General features: G+C 49.9%; 1 pseudogene; it reads left to right on the forward strand.

Annotated features, from left to right (window-relative positions):
* The first annotated feature begins 2882 nt into the window (after window positions 1-2882).
* Window positions 2883-16695, forward strand: LOC126065434 (putative SEC14-like protein 6; annotated as a pseudogene).
* Window positions 16696-17307: the final 612 nt, after the last annotated feature.

Raw genomic sequence — 17307 nt, forward strand, 5'->3', positions numbered from 1 at the left:
GAGTTAGGAAGGGACCTCAGAAAGGGAAAATCACTTGGCCAAGATCAGACAGCAAGTGGTAGGATGCAGGAGGGGTCGTGGAGGGCACGGCCAGATCACATTGTCAGTGTTTGGGGGGGCGGGGAGGTGGGGAGCACTCACAAGGCATCGGCCAGCCTGCTCAGGCTAGGGTAAGGGCTCCTCACATGATCTCATTCATCTCCACAAAGATCCTTCCAGGCAGGCATAATTACCGTTCCATTCTACAGATGTGGGAACTGAGACAGCGAGGGGAACACTGCAGGACATGTCAAACCCATTACTCAGACCGCCTTTTGAGACCTTGAGCCCCTTCCATCTAGTCACCCCATCCCTGCTAGCTCCTCTCTTGGCTCTGGGCCAGCTTTCTTCTCTGCCCCACTCTGTCCTTGGACCCCCCCCCCCACTTCCCACCCTGTTTGCCCCGCATACCTGTTTGTGCTTCAGTTCCACCCAGATCCTGGGCTTCCCCAACCATCCTGGGATCCAGTTAATTAATCCAAAGAGTATTTGGTTTTCACCCAATGTCTGTTCTGCCCCAGCCCTGAGCCAGCCCCAAGAACACAGCTGTCAACCGGGTGGCTGGCCCTCCTGAGCTCATATCCAGAGGATGGCATAAGCCTGGCTCTAACGGGAGCCTTTCTTGGGCCTCCAACCAGATTCCAGCATCAAAAAGGCAGAAATGACAGCCAAGCAACTCTTTACTGAAGACCCGTTTGTGCCAGGCTGTGCCAAGTGCTGGTATACACCTTACCCCACTGAATATCTACCACACCTCGGCTTTATTGACCAGAACTCAGAAAGGATAAGGGACCCATCCAAGGTCGAATAGCTAATTAGTGGCTGAGCTGGAGCTCAAACCCATATTGTTCTGTTATTAATCCAACCCTGCTTCCTGGGGTGAGCGCGTGGTCCAAGGAGGGTGATCAACTGTTTCAGTTTCCCAGTACTGTCCCAGTTTTAGCATTAAAAATCCCGCGTCTGGAAAACCCCTTAGTCTTGAGCAAACCAGGAGGATTGGTCCCCCTGGGTTGACTCCACCCCCACGGAGCCACTGCCTTCACCCTCATAATGTTGTCTGCAGCAAGAAACAAGCACACGCCTACAGTCTTTGTCTAATTTATATGGACAGAAATAAAAAACCAAATCCACTGCTGTCGAGTCGACTCCAACTCATGATGACCCCATGTGTTGCAGGATAGAACTGCTCCACAGGGCTTTCAAGGCTGTGACCTTTTGGAAGATTGCCAGGCCTTTCTTCTGAGGCACCTCTGGTTGGGTTTGAACTGCCAACCTTTTGGTTAGTAGTCAAGCGCTTAAATGTTTGTGCCACCCAGTGAACCTATGGAGAGAAATAAACAACAAAGAAAAATACAACTGACAGTAGCTAAGACGGTTCACAGAAAAGGGTGTTACTGACCACAAATGTGAGAAAATTCGTTCCCCCATTTTTATTAATCAAAGATAGATATAACTGTGCAATATGATAACATCCTAGATTTCAGCAATCCCGCAATATATTTCCTTGGACCCCTGAGGGCCCAGAAATGCCAATAATAATATTAACAACAACAACAATAATAATACAAGTGACTTCATTGGTGCTTACTATTAGCCAGGTTTGTTCTAAGAGCTTTATAGGTATTGGCTTATTTATTAATAATTAATACTTTAATAAGAAGTAGTTGTCAGGTACTGAGCAACCACTCTGTGTCCAGCCCTTTGCCAAGCGGGGACATACAGGGTCGTCTTTGCTTCTCTCAGGAGGTGACCGAACCCAGGGCAATGTTATGCCAAAGTTGGTCGACACCATTGCAGTTGGCGCCTTAACCTCAGATCAGCTCTGAGGTTCCTTGCACAGTGGAAAAATGTAGCATCACCAAGGCCTTTTCTCCTTGTTGTAGGCAGAAGCCAGGCTGCTCTTACCACACCCAGGCAGCAGAGGGCACCATGGGGCCAAGCCTAGTTTTGCGTGGCCCTGACACTCCCGGTGCAGGTGGGGGCTGGAGGCACCATGGTGCCCTGGTACCCAGGGCCTGTTATGTGGAAGCCTGGGCTGTGGGGAGGATGGCCGCCTCCAGGCAGAGAAACGGTGGAGACCCTTTCCTTTGCACTCCCTGTCCCTGCTCTGCGTCACAATGACTCTTCCTGATCTTCCTCCCCCAGGCTCACCCAGGCAAGCACTTCTCCTCTGCTCCCCCATCAGCCCCACCACGATCCCCACCACCCTCGGGGAGAAACTGGTGCTTCGTGTCTCTGGCTTTGCACATGCTGTTCCCTCTAACGAAGGCCCCCTTTGCTTTGAAGCCTTAGCATTCCTCCTTGTTTTCAAAACAAGCTCTGTTGGCACTTCCTCCAGCACCCTCCCCAACGACACTGGAGCCTCAGGCTAGTTTAGGGCCTCCCCTAGGGGCCCTCAGCCACCAAGCTTCCCCCATTACAGCTCTGCTCACCTAGGACCTGAAGAGTTCCTTAGCTTACCTGTGACACCCGGATGTGAGTTCCTAAGGAAACTGGGTCTTATTGGCACAATTGGGCCCAGGACAGTGTTTGGCATACAGATCACCAGTTGCCATGGAGTCGATTTCAACTCACGGCGCCCCCGTGCGTGTCAGAGTAGAACAGTGCCCCACTGGGTCTGCAATGGCTGATTTTCAGAAGTAGATCACCAGGCCTTTCTTCTGAGGTGCCTCTGGGTGGACTTGAGCTGCCAACCTTTCAGTTAGCTGTTGAGCGTCTACCATTTGCACCATCCAGGGACACCACTTTGCACACAGTAGGTTCTTAATAAATGCTGAAAGACAGGAAAGAAAGAAAGAAAAGGAAGGCAGGGAGAGAGACAGGGAGGAAGGGAGGGAGGGGCCATGGTGAGCACAGGAGTCAATGTACAAAGGAGTCCCCGGCGGCGGGAGGGGGGACTGTAAGGTGCTCACAATAGCTAGGCAGATAGCAGATGACAGGAGGTTGTGGGAGTTTAGGGTAAAGTACTTGGGGGGCAGATTGCTTCCCAGCTAGCAGATCAGAAAAACCCTCCCAGAAGAGGCGGTGTTGAAAAAGGCACTGAGGGCTATGGAGATTTGGATACAGTATGATGCAAGGAAAGGCATTCCAGGGAGAGGGAACAGCATTAGAAAAAGCTGGAAAGAGAATTGCAAAAAGGCAAGGGGGCTAGAATAAGTAGGAGAAAATCAGCTCAGGAAGGACCCCAAAGGGCCTTGAACACCAGGCTAAGGGGCTTGCAGTTTCTCCTGAGGGTGTCAAGGAGCCATGGGAGGCTTTTGAGCTGGGGCGGGGGGACATTCTCAAAGGTGGGCTTCAAGAAGATGGGCCAGAGGTGCTGGGTATGGGAAGTCAGAGGGAAGGATGAAGGCCTGAACCGGGGCAGGGGCAGGGACAGAAGAGGGAGTCTTGCACTTGCTCTTTGTGGCTAAAGCCCCAGCTTGCAGGTCTGTGGGGCCCTGGGGAAGCCACATACTGCAGAAGAGGCAAACACACCCCAGTTAACCCCCATGCAAGGTCAAGGGTGGACCATAGTGGGGCTCAGCAAGGCCACCCCTGTGCATGCTCCACCCAGTGGTAGGTACAGGGGCTCCAGGGTCCTTGGCTCCAGCGCTGTGGCTCTCAGTCCAGACAGTCGTGACTGGCTCACTTGCTGCATGGCCTCAGACAAGCTGTTTCCCTCCGGCAGTCTCTGCACTTGTCAGTCCATCACATGGGAGAAGGCTGGTCTGGGGCTCACAGAGCAAAAAGCCCTTGGCCTAGAACCTGGCATGGAGCCCAACACAAAGTTCCTGGTTATAGGAAGCTGCGGTGCCCTGCCCACGTGCCCTCAGCCTCACACTTCCCAGCTGTGGCACCTGCATTTCTCTGCCTGAGGGCTTTCTCCAGTCTTCGAGTCTGCACAGCAGGCCTGGAGTGCCAGCAGGATACTTACTGATGAAGGTCAAAGATTATAGCTAGCCTTCAATGCGGATTACACCTGAACGTGAAGAAAATGAAAATCTACACAACTGGACTGATAAACATCATGATAAAAGGAGAAAAAAGAAAAAATGAACCTGTCGGTGATTTCACTCTACTTGAGTCAACAGCGGATGTCCAGGGAAGCAGCAGTCAGAAAACCAAACATTAGGCAAATTTGCCTCAAAAAACCTCTTTAAAGTTTTCAAAAGCAAAGATGTCCCTTTGATGACAAAGGTGCGTCTGACCAAGCCATGGTCTTTTCAGTTGCCTCGTATTTGTGTAATAGTTGGGCAATGAAAAAAGAAAGCAGAAGAATTGATGCATTCAAATTGTGATATTGGTGAAGAATATTGAATATTCCGTGGACTGCCCCAAAATGAACAAATCAGTCTTAGAAGAAATAAAACCAGAATGCTCCTTAGAAACAAAGATTGTGAGACTTTGGCTGGCTTACTTTGGACCCATCCTCAGGAAAGATCCATTGCTAGAAAATCACGGCATGGTTGGTGAAGTAGAGGGTCAGCAAAGACAACGAAAACCTTGACACGATAGCCACAACAACGAACTCAAACATACCAATCATCACGACGGTGGCACAGGACCGGGCAATATTTTGTCGTATATAAGGTTACCATGAGTCAGAGCCAACTCAATGACAGCTAAGAACAGTAATAGCAAGGACGAGTCCTCAATCAAAGGCTGTCAGAAGTTGATGCATAAATATCCCAACTCCCTCATCCCTTGGGTGGGACAAGCCTGAGGTGGGTGTTCCCCACTGTCTCCCAGAGGTCCCCAGCAGGATTAAGCTCCAGTTGCCCACAGTGGTAAGTTCCTTGGCAGCCCTTCCTATCTAGCTGCCTTCCTTACTCTGTCTCCCTTCCCCACTTCCCTATTTGTGTTTCCTGGGATCACCTCCCGAATAAACTTGTAAACTTGCACTGGAATCCTAGTCTCAGGGTCTGCTTCTGGGGGCGCCGGACTAAGACAAGCATCTATTTTGTGCGAGGACGTATCCTCATCTCGAGCTCTGGTTTCTGGATGTCCAGGGAGTGGAGGGGGCAGACAGGCCAGATGTGGCCCAGCCCCAGATGCATATCTACCTCCTTGGGTCTGAACTTGGGAAGTCTCTCCCTCCCCCTGAAGCCAGATGGCCTAACAGGCAGGGTGAATCATGGACAGATGTTTCAGACATATTAGTTGACAGGTGGAGCCTAGGACACACTGGGGTGTGATGGCAATATGTTCCAGGCCTCTGCTGGGGGTGAGGGGTAGCCTTCCCTGGTTCCAGGAGGCCTCTGATGGAGTTATAGGAGTAGTGGGGCAGGGTGGGGGGGACTAAGAGGCACAATGGAGAGCAGCCCCCTGTGTGTGACAGCAGGTGGTGTCACTTTAGACATGGTGTCACTTGTTGTCATCATCCCCACATCAACACAGCGAGGCAAACATCACTGTCCTTGATTTACAATGAGGACTTGAACCCAGGGCAGCCTGAGTCCAGGGCCAAGCTGAGGATACCTGAGAAAGAATGAGAGGCCCAGCAGGAAGGGGCGGACCCTGGGTAGGCATAGACCTGGGCCAGCTGAGCAAAAGGCAAGCAACCTGAGGGACCTGCAGACCGGGGCCTGGACCCAAGAAGAGTGAACCAGACCCCACTCCTGCCACTGTGGGCAGCATGAGCAGACAAGTAGGTGACTGAGCCGGTCACAAGAGAAGATGCTGGCTCAGGTGAATCAGGGAGAGCCCTATGCCGGCCTCAGTTTCAACTTGTGCCCCATGAGGGGCAGGTCTCAAGGCACCTGGGGTCCCTGTGAGCTGAGCAGCTCTGGATCTCTTCCTAATCTTGAGGGGCTTGGTGGCCAGAGGCTACACCATGACTGTCCTACAGAAATAGAGTGTGAGCCACAAATTGAAGTCACATATGTCATTTAGAATTTCCTCATAGCCAGATTAAAAAAGTAAATTGAAACAGATGAAGTTAATTTTAATAATGTATTCTACTTAATCTAATATGTCCGAATCATTTTCATTTCAACATGTCATCAATGTAAAAATTACTATTGAGATCTTGTTATTGTTGTTGTTAGGTCTTTGGAATCACGTCTGTATTCTGCACTCATAGCAGATCTCAGGACCCGCCACGTCTCTATTGAGAGTGGCTCCCATATTGGACAGTGCAGGTGTCGGCTGCTGGTTTGGTGGGCTGACCACGAGGCAGCCCAGGTACTCATCACCTCCCCGGGGAGAGGCAGGGGCAAGGATGCATTTTCCTCTCTAGCCTGTAAGGAGTTCCTCAGGAACTTTTCCTCTGGGCTCTAAGCATGGGCTCTAAGCATGGGCTGTGGGAGGGTTCAAATGGGGGAGCAACTGACCCAATTACTACCCTAAAAGTGTTCCACTTCGGGAAGGGGGCACCCTGCCCAGGCCAGAAATGAGCCCTCTTACCAGACAATTGGGGTAAGGAATTGGGTTCAAATCTTGGCTGAGAAAGTCAGGTCACCAGTTCGAGCCTCAGTTTCCTCACCTCGGGATAGGTATAATGGCAATATCACAGCAAAGATATATAGAAAAGATACTATAGTCAGGATTAATTGAATGCTTAGCCTGGAGCCAAACACCCCATCATGTTTCTGAGGATAAGGGTTTTCAGTTCATTTGGAGTGGGGCCCAGAGAAGGTCCTTTGAGCAGCTGTTGGAATGCTGAGGAGACCAATCCAGAGAGAGGGGAAGTGACTCAAGCAAGGCCACACTGGGACTGCTGACCCTTTGTCCAGTGCTCTTTCCCTGACCTGATTTATCAGTGTTTGAAGCTGGCTTTGGCACAGTTAGCAATATCCACCCTCAGACTCCAGGGCCAGCTGGACTGCCCTGACTAGCTCCTAGGGCCCATCTGTGAAGGATCCTCTCCCAGGCCTGGCCAAGCCACTTCTCACTTGGGCCTGGTTGACCAGCTCTGGACCAGATGTGTGATTTGCCTCCCGACTCTGCCATTCACTGACTGTGTGACACTGGGCAAGTTGCTCAACCTCTCTGTGCCTCAGACTCTGTGTGACCCACTCCCCCCCGCCTGACCTGGGGGCTCCCTGAGGACAGAGACCAGGGCCTTGAAGAGGATCCTCCCTGCCTCCATACTCCTAAGTGCAGTGAGACTCAGAAAATCGTTTTCATGTTTAATGCTCACTTAATCCGCTCTGAAGGCTTGTAGGGCTAGCTCATTATTATTCCATTTCCCACAGGAGAAAGGCAACTGCCACGACTTGACCAGGACCTGGCTCTCCCAGTGTCCAGGTGTTTTGGGGGCCTCTTGACTCAGACACCCTATTCCACAAAGGAGGTGAGCCCTGCAGGCCTGAGGGTGGCTGACCAACCCTTTGATGGCATCAAAGGGGCTAGGGAGCCTCTAACCTGGGTTTCTGCCTGCTTTGTCCCTAGTTCCAGGAAAATATTCGGGATGTGCTGCCTGCCCTACCCAATCCTGATGACCACTTCTTCCTGTGCTAGCTCCAAGGTGAGGACGGAGGGTCAAGGGTACAAAAGAGGACTGTGTTAGGTATTTATTGCTGTGTAACAAACAAATTACTCCAAAGCACAGCAGTTTAAAACAATCATAAACATTTTTTCTCTCTCACTACTCTGTGGGTCAGGAATTATAGAGTGGCTTATCGTGGTTCTGGCTCAGGGTCTCTCATGCTGTTAGATGTCAGCCAGGGCTGCAGTCTCATCTGAAGGTTTGAGTGGTGCTGGAGGATCTACTTCCAAGATGGCTCATACATGGAACTAGGAAGTCGGTGCTGGCTGTTGGCTGGAGGCCTCAGTTCCTCCTCACAGAGACCTCCCCAGAGGGCTGCTTGAGTGTCCTTACAATATGGCGGCTGGCTTCCCCCAGAGCGAGGGATCCAAGAGAGCAAGGAGGAAGTGACTTGAAAGTTACATTCCATCAGTTCTGCAATATCCTATTGGTTACTCAGGTGGCCCTGCTCAGGGTGGGAGGGGACTACACAGGCTGTGAATACTAGGAGGTGAGGATCATTGGGGGCCATCTTGGAGACTGGCTACTGAAAGGAGTAATAATAATTACTAGCATCTTTTGAGCACTTATTCTGTGCCAGACAGTGGGTAAAGCAATTTTGGCTTCTTATTTTCTTCTTTTTTTTTCCCACACTAATCCAATGAAGTAAGTACTATTATTAGCCCCATTTTGCATTGGAGAAAACTGTAGCTCAGAGTGGCTAAAGCACTTGACTAAGGTCACCCAGCTAGCAAGTGGCAAAACCAGGTCAGTCTGACTTTTGAGCCGATTACTTGATATCTTCCCAGAGAAAGGCTTTGGGAACTGGGGTAGCAAGGGTTTGCTCTTGAGATAAATGTTGAAATCCCAGGAATCTGAACGCACAGACAGGAGACGCTTTCTTGGTGGCCCTGAGAATGTGGTCCTAACTCCCTCCCTCAGAATTCTTCCTGATAAGGTAAGGCTGGAACCGATATCCTCTGCTGTGAGGAAACCATTATAAAACAGTGTTGATTATCACATCTGCTGCAGCGTTTGTGAAGTTCACAGGAATTCATGTCCCTGGAGGTACAGGGAGAGCCCAGCATATTTAATATACATTGGACAGCCCTTGCAGACCTCTGAGGGCAGCTTGCCTCTGAGCCTGGTGTGTGGTTTATATAAATTACAGCATGTCTACCAGCAGGCTTCCCCGCCTCAAGGCCTTTGCTTGGGCAGTTTCCTCCACCTGGAATGCCCTTCCTACTGCCACCAAGTTAGAAAAGTATCCTGACTGTGCCTGCGCCCAGTCCTTCCTGGGGCTCAGGGTATCCCGGGTTTGCCTGAGCCCCACTGTGGCTCCCCCTGTTGGGCACTGGGCCTTCTGAGTAAAAGAAGGCCAAGCCCTGAAGGAGGGAGGAGAGGGGCTTCTATTCAGACAACTCAGGGATTCCAGTTACATGACCCTGTCCCCTTGTTGCAGCTTGGAGCTTTGACCTGCAGGAATCAGAGTCCACGCTTTGGAAGGTGAGAGTGACACCTCCCCCAGCCTCACTGGGCCTGCTTCCTATCCCAAATCTGAAGCGTTCATTCACTCATTCATTTATTCATTCACGTAACATTCATTTATTCAGCCCCTACGGTGAGCCTGGCCCTGTGCTAAGCGCTCCTTGATGTGAAGAGAGAGAAAAGAAATCAGGTAAATGAATAAATAAACAAGACAATTCCAGAGAGTAGAAAGTACAACAAAGACAGTAAAACAGAGAAGAAAGGGAAATCAGGGGATGTCTTGCTGAGGAGGTAACATTTTAACTGGGGTGTGAATGCCCAAAGGGGGCAGGCATGTGAAGATGAGTGGCAGAGGGCATAGCTAGTGCAAAGGCCCTGGGGTGGGCACGAGTTGGGTGCTTTCCAAGAGGCCACGTTGTGTAGAAAAGGAGAGATGAGGCTGCACAGGTGGCCAGGCCCATCTGCAGAGCCCTGCAGGATCATCTGGGAGCCAGGGAACCAAGAGTCTGATGCCTGCTCTGCAGAGCTTGCCAGGGCAGCCCGTGGAGCATGGGACAGGTGGAAGGACACAGGGAGAGGTAGGCAGCTGCAGCTTGAGGACTCCCTTGTCCCTTTCTTAGTTTCCTCCTCGCCCATCTCAGGCCCTCGTCCCCTCCACCCTCTTCTGTCCCTGTTCTGTGTTGGTGGGGCTGGGATGCTCTGGCACGTCCTGGGTGGCTGTAGGCAGAGAGGCCCAGCCTGCTGCCCCCAGGTCCCCACAGAGGCCTTTGGGGCAGGCGGGGCCTTCAGCTCCGGCTGTGTTTCCCCAGCACTTGGAGTTCTGGAAGCAACAAGACCCGGACAACATCCTTGTGTGGCAGCCCCCAGAGGTGAGGCCCCACTATGTCCCCCTACCCAGGACCCTCTTCCTTAAACCCAGCCCTGCTCCCTGGCCTCCCAGCCGAGGCACTGAACCTCCTCTTGTGTACATCCAGGTGGTCAGGCTGTTCCGTGCCACTGGCATCTGCAGCCATGACCAAGAGGGCAGCCTCATCTAGGACCTCATCATCAGAGGCCTGGACACCAAGGGCTTCCTCCTCTCAACCTCCAAACAGGAGCTGTTCAGGGACAAGTTCTGGAGCTGCAAGCTGCTCCTTCGGGCCTGTGAACAGCAGAATCAAGAGGTGGTCACCACCCCAGCCACAGCCCACACCATAAAGGCCACCCTACAGTACCAGGCAGATACTCCTCGCCCCCAGAACCATCTCAGAACCCCACCTTTCTGAGCACCTTTGTTCCTTTTAGTGGAACATGAGTTGACGGTGGCCTCTCTGAGCCCGCCCAAAGCCACACAGTATGTGACCAAGCTAGAACTCATCATCCCAGCAGCCCCCCACTGACTCACCCCTAAGCCAACACTAAGCAATGCTGCCCGCTGTGGCCTCATTTGATGGAGAAGGACAAGTATTTCAGCCTCACTGGATAAAGGAGAAAACTGAGGCACATTGGCTTGTCCTCCCATGGCAGAATCAGAGAGGGTAGGCCTCAGGCCATTCCAGCCCTGGCGCCCCTTGGGATGACCCCTTCCTAGACCTGGCTCCTGGCCCAAAACCTCTATACCAGGCCAAGCCAGGGACTTGCCGGCCTTTTCAGACCACCCAGGCTGTTGCCCCAGGCTCAGGCCCAGCCCCACCTTGGTGGGTATGGGAGGCACTGAGCCTCACGAGGTCTCACCCCTGTTGTTTCCAAGAAGCTGGGGAAGAAGGTGGACAAAATCTTCACCGTTGTTGATTTTGAGGGGCTGGATCTGAGGCATCTGTGGAAGCCGGGAGTTGAGTTCACCCAGGAGGTGAGGTAACCGCCAAGAGTATCAGGTGAGGCGCCAGGAGCCTGGTCTCTGCTCCTCTCCTCGTCGATATGGGGTGGTGGGTCTTCATTCTTCTCGCTGCCAGGGTAGTGTAGTGGTTAAGAGCTACATCTGCTAACCAAAAGGTTGGCAGTTGGAATATACCAGACGCTCCTTGGAAACTCTATGGGGCAGTTCTACTCTGTCCTATAGGATTGCTATGAGTCGGAATTGACTGGATGGCAATGGGTTTGGATTTTTTTTTAATTTCCTGTTTGCAGGGGTGTTTTCAAATCCACAGCCTCTCAGGGTTGTGCCAAGTCAGGCAGCACTTGATGTCACAATCTCATGCCTGGCGAGTGCAACTAGGCTCATCCCCAGGCCTCCCAGTGCCCCGTGAATGCCCCTCCCCTTCTCACACCCATACCCTGCTCATCCCCAACCTGCCCTCTTATTCCCACCCCCACCTCACCCCTTTCCAGTATCTGCCCTTCTGCAAGGAGCCCTTGGGTCTCCTGCTGCTGTTTCCTCTGGGAGCGAGCTAGGATCGGGACTCAGCTCTGGGGAGTCTTAGAGGCCCTGGGCCCTGGGGGCAGCCAGCCCTTTTCTCTCCTGCTCCACCCAAGATAGCAAAAAAACTAAAAAAAAAAAGTTTAAAAAATGATCACAAAAACACTATACTAAATGAAAGAAACCAAACACAAAAGGCCACATATTGTACGATTCCATGTATACGAAGTGTCCAGAATAGGCAAACCCATAAAGAAAGAAAGTAGGTTACTGGTAGCCAGGGAAAAGAGGGGTGTGGGGAGGGACTTAAGACTGCTAATGGGTTAACAGATTTCTTCTTGGGTTTCTTTTGATGACGAAAATGTTCTGGAGCTAGATAGTGGTGATAGTCACACAAGCTTGTGAATACACCAAAAACCACTGAATTGTACATTTTAAAAACAGTGACTTTTATAGTTCGTGAATTATATCTCAATTAAAAACAAAAAAAAAAAAGTCCATACTTTGCAACTGTGAGTCTGTTATGCCAAAAGGAAGTTGGCCTCATTTCTGATGCTACACCATTGTCTAGAGCCACATGGGGAGAACTTTCCCAAGTTCTGAATGGGATTTTTCTTGCCTGCAGTAGATGGGATCCTCCTTCCACCCTCCTATCAAGAATCTGTGTCAGTTTCTTAAGGAAAGTTTGTCTAATTTCCTAGAGCTGCCTTAATGCAGATACCAAAAATGGGTGGCTTTAAAGAACAGGAGTTTATTTTCTCATAGTTGAGAAGCCCAGAAGTCCAAACTCAAGGGATGGCTCTAGGAGAAGGTCTTTCCTTGTCTATTTCAGCTTCTAGTATCTGCCAGCAACACCTGGTGTTCCTGGGCTTGTAGCTGCATCTGTCTCCATCGTCAGTTTTCCTCTTCCCCCGGAATCTATGTCTCTGTGTCTGTTCTGGTCTTTTTATAACTCGGAAGCAATTGGGTTTAGGGCCCACCCTACTCTCACATGATCTCATTAACATAACAAAAGAAAAACCCTATTTCCAAACAGGATCACAGGTACAGGGGCCAGGACTTCAAAATATATTTTAGGGAACACAATTCAATCCATAACAGGGTCTGTGACTTGGACCCAACAAACAGAAGCAGCAGATTCTGCCCTTTTCCTGGGTGGGTTCTGAAGTGTCTGGGACGTCAGGTAGCTTCCTTCATTGACACCTGGGATGGCTGGCAGCAGAGGCTAGGGCTTCCCTTGGAGCCTTGAAGATGAGGTACAATGGGGCAGAAGTGGTGGGGCGGCATGTGGAAGTATTTAGATGCCTGTAGCTCGTATGTTGACCCGAGTTTGGTTCCAGTTTTTCAGTGGACTGGATATAGAATTTAATTGTTGTGAAAAAGTATGCGTGAATGGAGGACAGGAATGGCATGAGGGAAATGGGCATGATGGGGCTGGCATCCAAGGCTCCAGGAGACCCTACTACGCCAGCCACTGCTGAGGGGGGAACTATGTGCCTGTTTCAGTCCCCAAACTGTTCCACATGGCCTTCAACCTGATCAAGTCCTACATGAGTGAGCAGACAAGCAGGAAGGTGGTGATTCTGGGAGATGAGTGGGCCACTTCAGGCCCGAGCTGGGGGCTGCTCCTGGCACCCTGAATGGGCCCTGCATCTGAGGGCACTGGGCTCCTGGACCCAAGCTGGTGTTGATAAACATAGCTTTCTGGCATCAACTGCTGAGGCTGATGTGCCCACTCACCAGAGAGTAGAGGGGCCAGGGGGCATCTGAGAGGCCCCAAAGGCAGCATGGGTGAGGAGCCCCAATTTTAAGTTGGTAGATCTGGATTTGAGGCTTGGCTTTGCCGGTTATCAGCTGCTCTGTCTGGGTTTCCGTTTCCTCATCTGTAAAGTGAGAACGTAAGATCCAGGTTGCTGTGAGAGAAAATGGAGACAATGAAAAGAACATGCCCACCCCAGTGCCTGCCATAGGAGTCATCTAGTCAATGTTTACTACATTGGCATATCTCTTATAAACACCCCATCTCTGGTACTGTCCACTAACCCCCTGCATTTGTTTCCTATGGCTGCCATAACAAAGTACCACAAACTTAGTGACCTAAAACCATAAATTTATTATCTTACTGAAGTCTGAAATAGGTCTCACTGGGCTGAAATCAAGGTGTAGGCAGGACTGCATTCCTTTCTGGAGGCTCTAGGGAAGAATCCATTTCTTTGCCTTTTCCAGATTCTAGGTGCTGCCCACATTCCTTGGCTTGTAGCCCCCTCCTCCATTTTCATTCAAATACAGCAATGGTGGTTGAGCCTTCTGGTGCTGAGTCACTCTGACACTGACTCTTCTGCCTCCCTCTTCCACTTTTGAATACCTTTGTGATTACATGGGGCTGTCCTAGATAATCCAGGATAATCTATTTTAAGGTCAGTTTATTAGCAGCCTTAAATACCCTTAATGTGTAATGTAGCATATTGATCCAAAAACAAAAAAAACCAAACCCAGTGCCACTGGGTCAATTCCAACTCATAGTGACCCTATAGAACAGAGTAGAACTGCCCCATAGAGTTTCCAAGGAGCGCCTGGCAGATTCAAACTTCCTACCCTTTGGTTAGCAGCCGTAGCACTTAACCACTACGCCACCAGGGTTTCCAGCATATTCCAGGAATTAGGATGTGGGCATCTTTAGGGGCCATTGTTCTGCCTGCCATACTCCCATACACATTTTCCTAAAATTATACAACTAATAACTGCTCATGGTCAAAAAATTAGAAAATACAAAGATGTACAAAGAAGAGGAAAAAAAATCATGTCACTCAGAGAATTACTGTTAATGAAGCAGGCAGTCATGAAAGGGTTACTAACCATCCCATAATAGTTGTTTTTCAGAAATGTTGACTCTTGCTACATTTTTGTTACAGCTTTTACAACACTTCACCATGATTGGCTGAATCCCCAGGTTTGTTCTCATCTCCCGGCAGGAGGCAGAGGTGCCGGGCACTGACTCCGGATCTACCCACTATATGACCTTCCTGGGGTGGCAGCAGGGAGCCGCCGCCATTTTTTCAGGGCTGTGTGCAATATTTTTAGAGTCGTGTGCAAAAATTAATTCACTAAAATTATGTGGACTGCACGGTTCACAAGACTGAAGATCCTCCCCTCACTGTTTATGCATATGTATGTAATTCCCTATAAAAGGAACAAATTTGCCCCGGTTCAGGGAGCTGGCAGCCTTAGGTCATGAGACTGTACCTGTCTCCCAGTTTGCAAACTGTGAATAAACCTTTCTGTTCTTCCAGCCCTGTGTGTGGCTGACTTCAATTAGCTAGTCTGCTTGACAAGAACCTGTTATTAATACTTACACTGTCTTTTTTGGAGGAATGCATTAAGAAAAAAACAAATATAGGTTCAAACCATACATACCCTTTTGTAGCCCGCTGTATCCATTCAGGAGCCCTAGTGGCTCAGTGGTTAAGAGCTACAACTGTTAACCAAAAGGTCAGCAGTTCGAGTCCATCGGCTGCTTCTTGGAAACCCTAAGGGGCAGTTGTCAGGATCAACTCGATGGCAACGGATTTGAGTTTTTTTTTGGGGGGGGGCAGTATCCATTTAACACATGATAAGCATTTTTCCATTTTGGTGAATATTTTTCTAAGATGACTATACAGTATTTCATTGTAAGGAATTTTCATAATTTACTTTTTAAATTTTCTAATGTTGTAAATTTAGGTTGTTTATAATATATTCACTATCAGGAACAAATTAGAAATGAAGACCTTATAGATAAATCTTTGTTCACATTCACAATTTTTTCATAGGATAAAATCCTAGAAATCCTAGTTTTTCCTCAAAGGAAATGTATGCATTAGGACTCCTGATATCTTTTACAGAGCAGTGCTCCACACAGATGACATGATTTAACTTCGCCAGCTGTGAATAATGACCCCATTTGCCAATATTGGGTATTTATAATTTAAGACTCCTGTCACTTTTGTAATGGAAAATGATTATATGTTATTGTTTTACTTAAGATTTCTCACATAGCTTATGAAATTCAACTTTTTCTTTATGCTCATTGGCTGTTCTAATTTCTTGTTTTATTGCCTCCTGATGCCTCTTGTCCATTTTCTAAAAAAGTATTTTTCTGATTGATTTATAAATTCTCTTTACATATTAAGCACATTGACTGTCCTCAGCCTTGGACTCTAGGAGTTGCTGATCTGAGTCCCTACCAAGAAGGTCCATGCTCCAACCACGGGACAGGCAGCAGGGTAAGGCGCAGGGCCTGGAGGGGCAGCAAGAGCAGGGCAGGCAAGGAACTGGTCAACACAGGAACACATGCTGAACCCCAGGGCTAGAGCTGCTCAGCTTCTATTCTGGGGACTGTATTGCTCCAGGGAATGGGCCACCAGGAGCACAGGAGGGCCTCAAGGGCCCCAGGAAGAGGGAAAGCACTGGGCTTGACCTCGTCTGCCCTCTGTTGAGCCTCCCTGAACCCCCTTGGAACCCCTTCTTGTCCCCACAAGCAATTGGAAGGAAGAGTTGCTGAAGTTCAGCAGCCCTGACCAGCTATCTGCAGAGTTTGGGGGAAAAATGACTGACCTCAATGGCAACCCCAAGTGCCTGACCAAGGCACAGAGTGCCCAGATGATGGGAAAGGAGGGGATGGACAGGCTCAGGTCTAGTGCCCACTCACCCAGCTTCACTCTCAAATCAACTACGGAGGTGAGGTGCCCAAGAGCTACTACCTATGCAACCAGGTGAAGATGTGATAGGAGCACACCATGCCTGTGGGCCAAGGCTCCTCCCTACAGGCAGAGAACACTATCCTGTTCCCGGGCTGTATGCTCAGGTAGGGACAGTGGCCACTCCACCCCTGGGCACAGCTGGGAGGGGCCACAGGGCACAGCAGTGTCCTCAGCAGGGTTCTGTCCACTGCAGGTGGCAGTTCTCATCAGACTGTGTGGTAGGGAGAACATCAGCTTTGGGATCTTCCTAAAGGCTAAGATGAGGGAGAGGCAGTGGTGGGGGCGAGATGGCAGAGGTGCTGCCCAGCCAGCACTACGATGGTTGCATGGTGCCTGAGGACGGAAGCCTCACCTGCCTCAAGTCAGGTGTCTGTAAGTGCTGGCCAGGAACAGCTCCACCCAGACAAGATCCAGATGGGGAGAGGGGTGGTCCTCTATATGGCTCCCTGGTCTGGTACCCTGGCAAGGAATCATGATGTGACAGGGCAGGTCGTGGATGGGGCATCCTGTCTGAATGTCTGTCCCTCCGTGCAGACGTACTGAGTTTCGACAACACGTACAGCCTGGTTCATTCCAAACACATTAGCTACACTTTGGAAGTCCTGTTCACAGACCAAACCTTTGTGGAGAAGACTGAGAAATTCTAGGGTGAGCCTGTGGCCCCAGTGCCCTCTTCTTTGATCTCTGGGTCCACAATGAGTTCATGGTCTTCCCTGGCCTGACCTCTCAAGGACAGGGATTCTATAACAACGAGCACAGCCTGTCTGCTCCTCAGGAACTGCCTGGACAGTGACCCAGTGGTCACCACAAAGCAACACAAACCCTCTCTCTCCACCATTACCTCCTGTGACTTCGAGCTCAGTGACAACTCCAGGCCTTTTTCTGTGAACCAAGACCAAATCACGAGTTACCCATCAAGCAGTTGTGCAATTGCTGTTCTGAGTTGAAATTCAAGTTTAAGTGAAATCCAACCTTACTGCTTCTCCATCTAGAAGAAGCTTTTCAACTCTCAATTTTGTCTCCCAATGCATGTTCTTTCCCTCCCAGCATTACAGCACCTAAGAATTTGTTAATCCTCAGGGTCTCCATCCAAGCCCCCATGAAGGTTTCAGCCTGGGTCTCGAATGGAGCTTGGCGCCAGGCCTCACAGACCCATAGGCGCACTTCAGTGTTAAGGTAATATTTTTACTTTTCAACACTTTAAAGAGGTCTTTTGCAGCAGATTTGCCCAATGCAATGCATCTTTTGATTTCTAGACT

This window comes from Elephas maximus, chromosome 22 (genome assembly GCF_024166365.1).
Source record: "Elephas maximus indicus isolate mEleMax1 chromosome 22, mEleMax1 primary haplotype, whole genome shotgun sequence".
NCBI lineage: Eukaryota > Metazoa > Chordata > Mammalia > Proboscidea > Elephantidae > Elephas > Elephas maximus.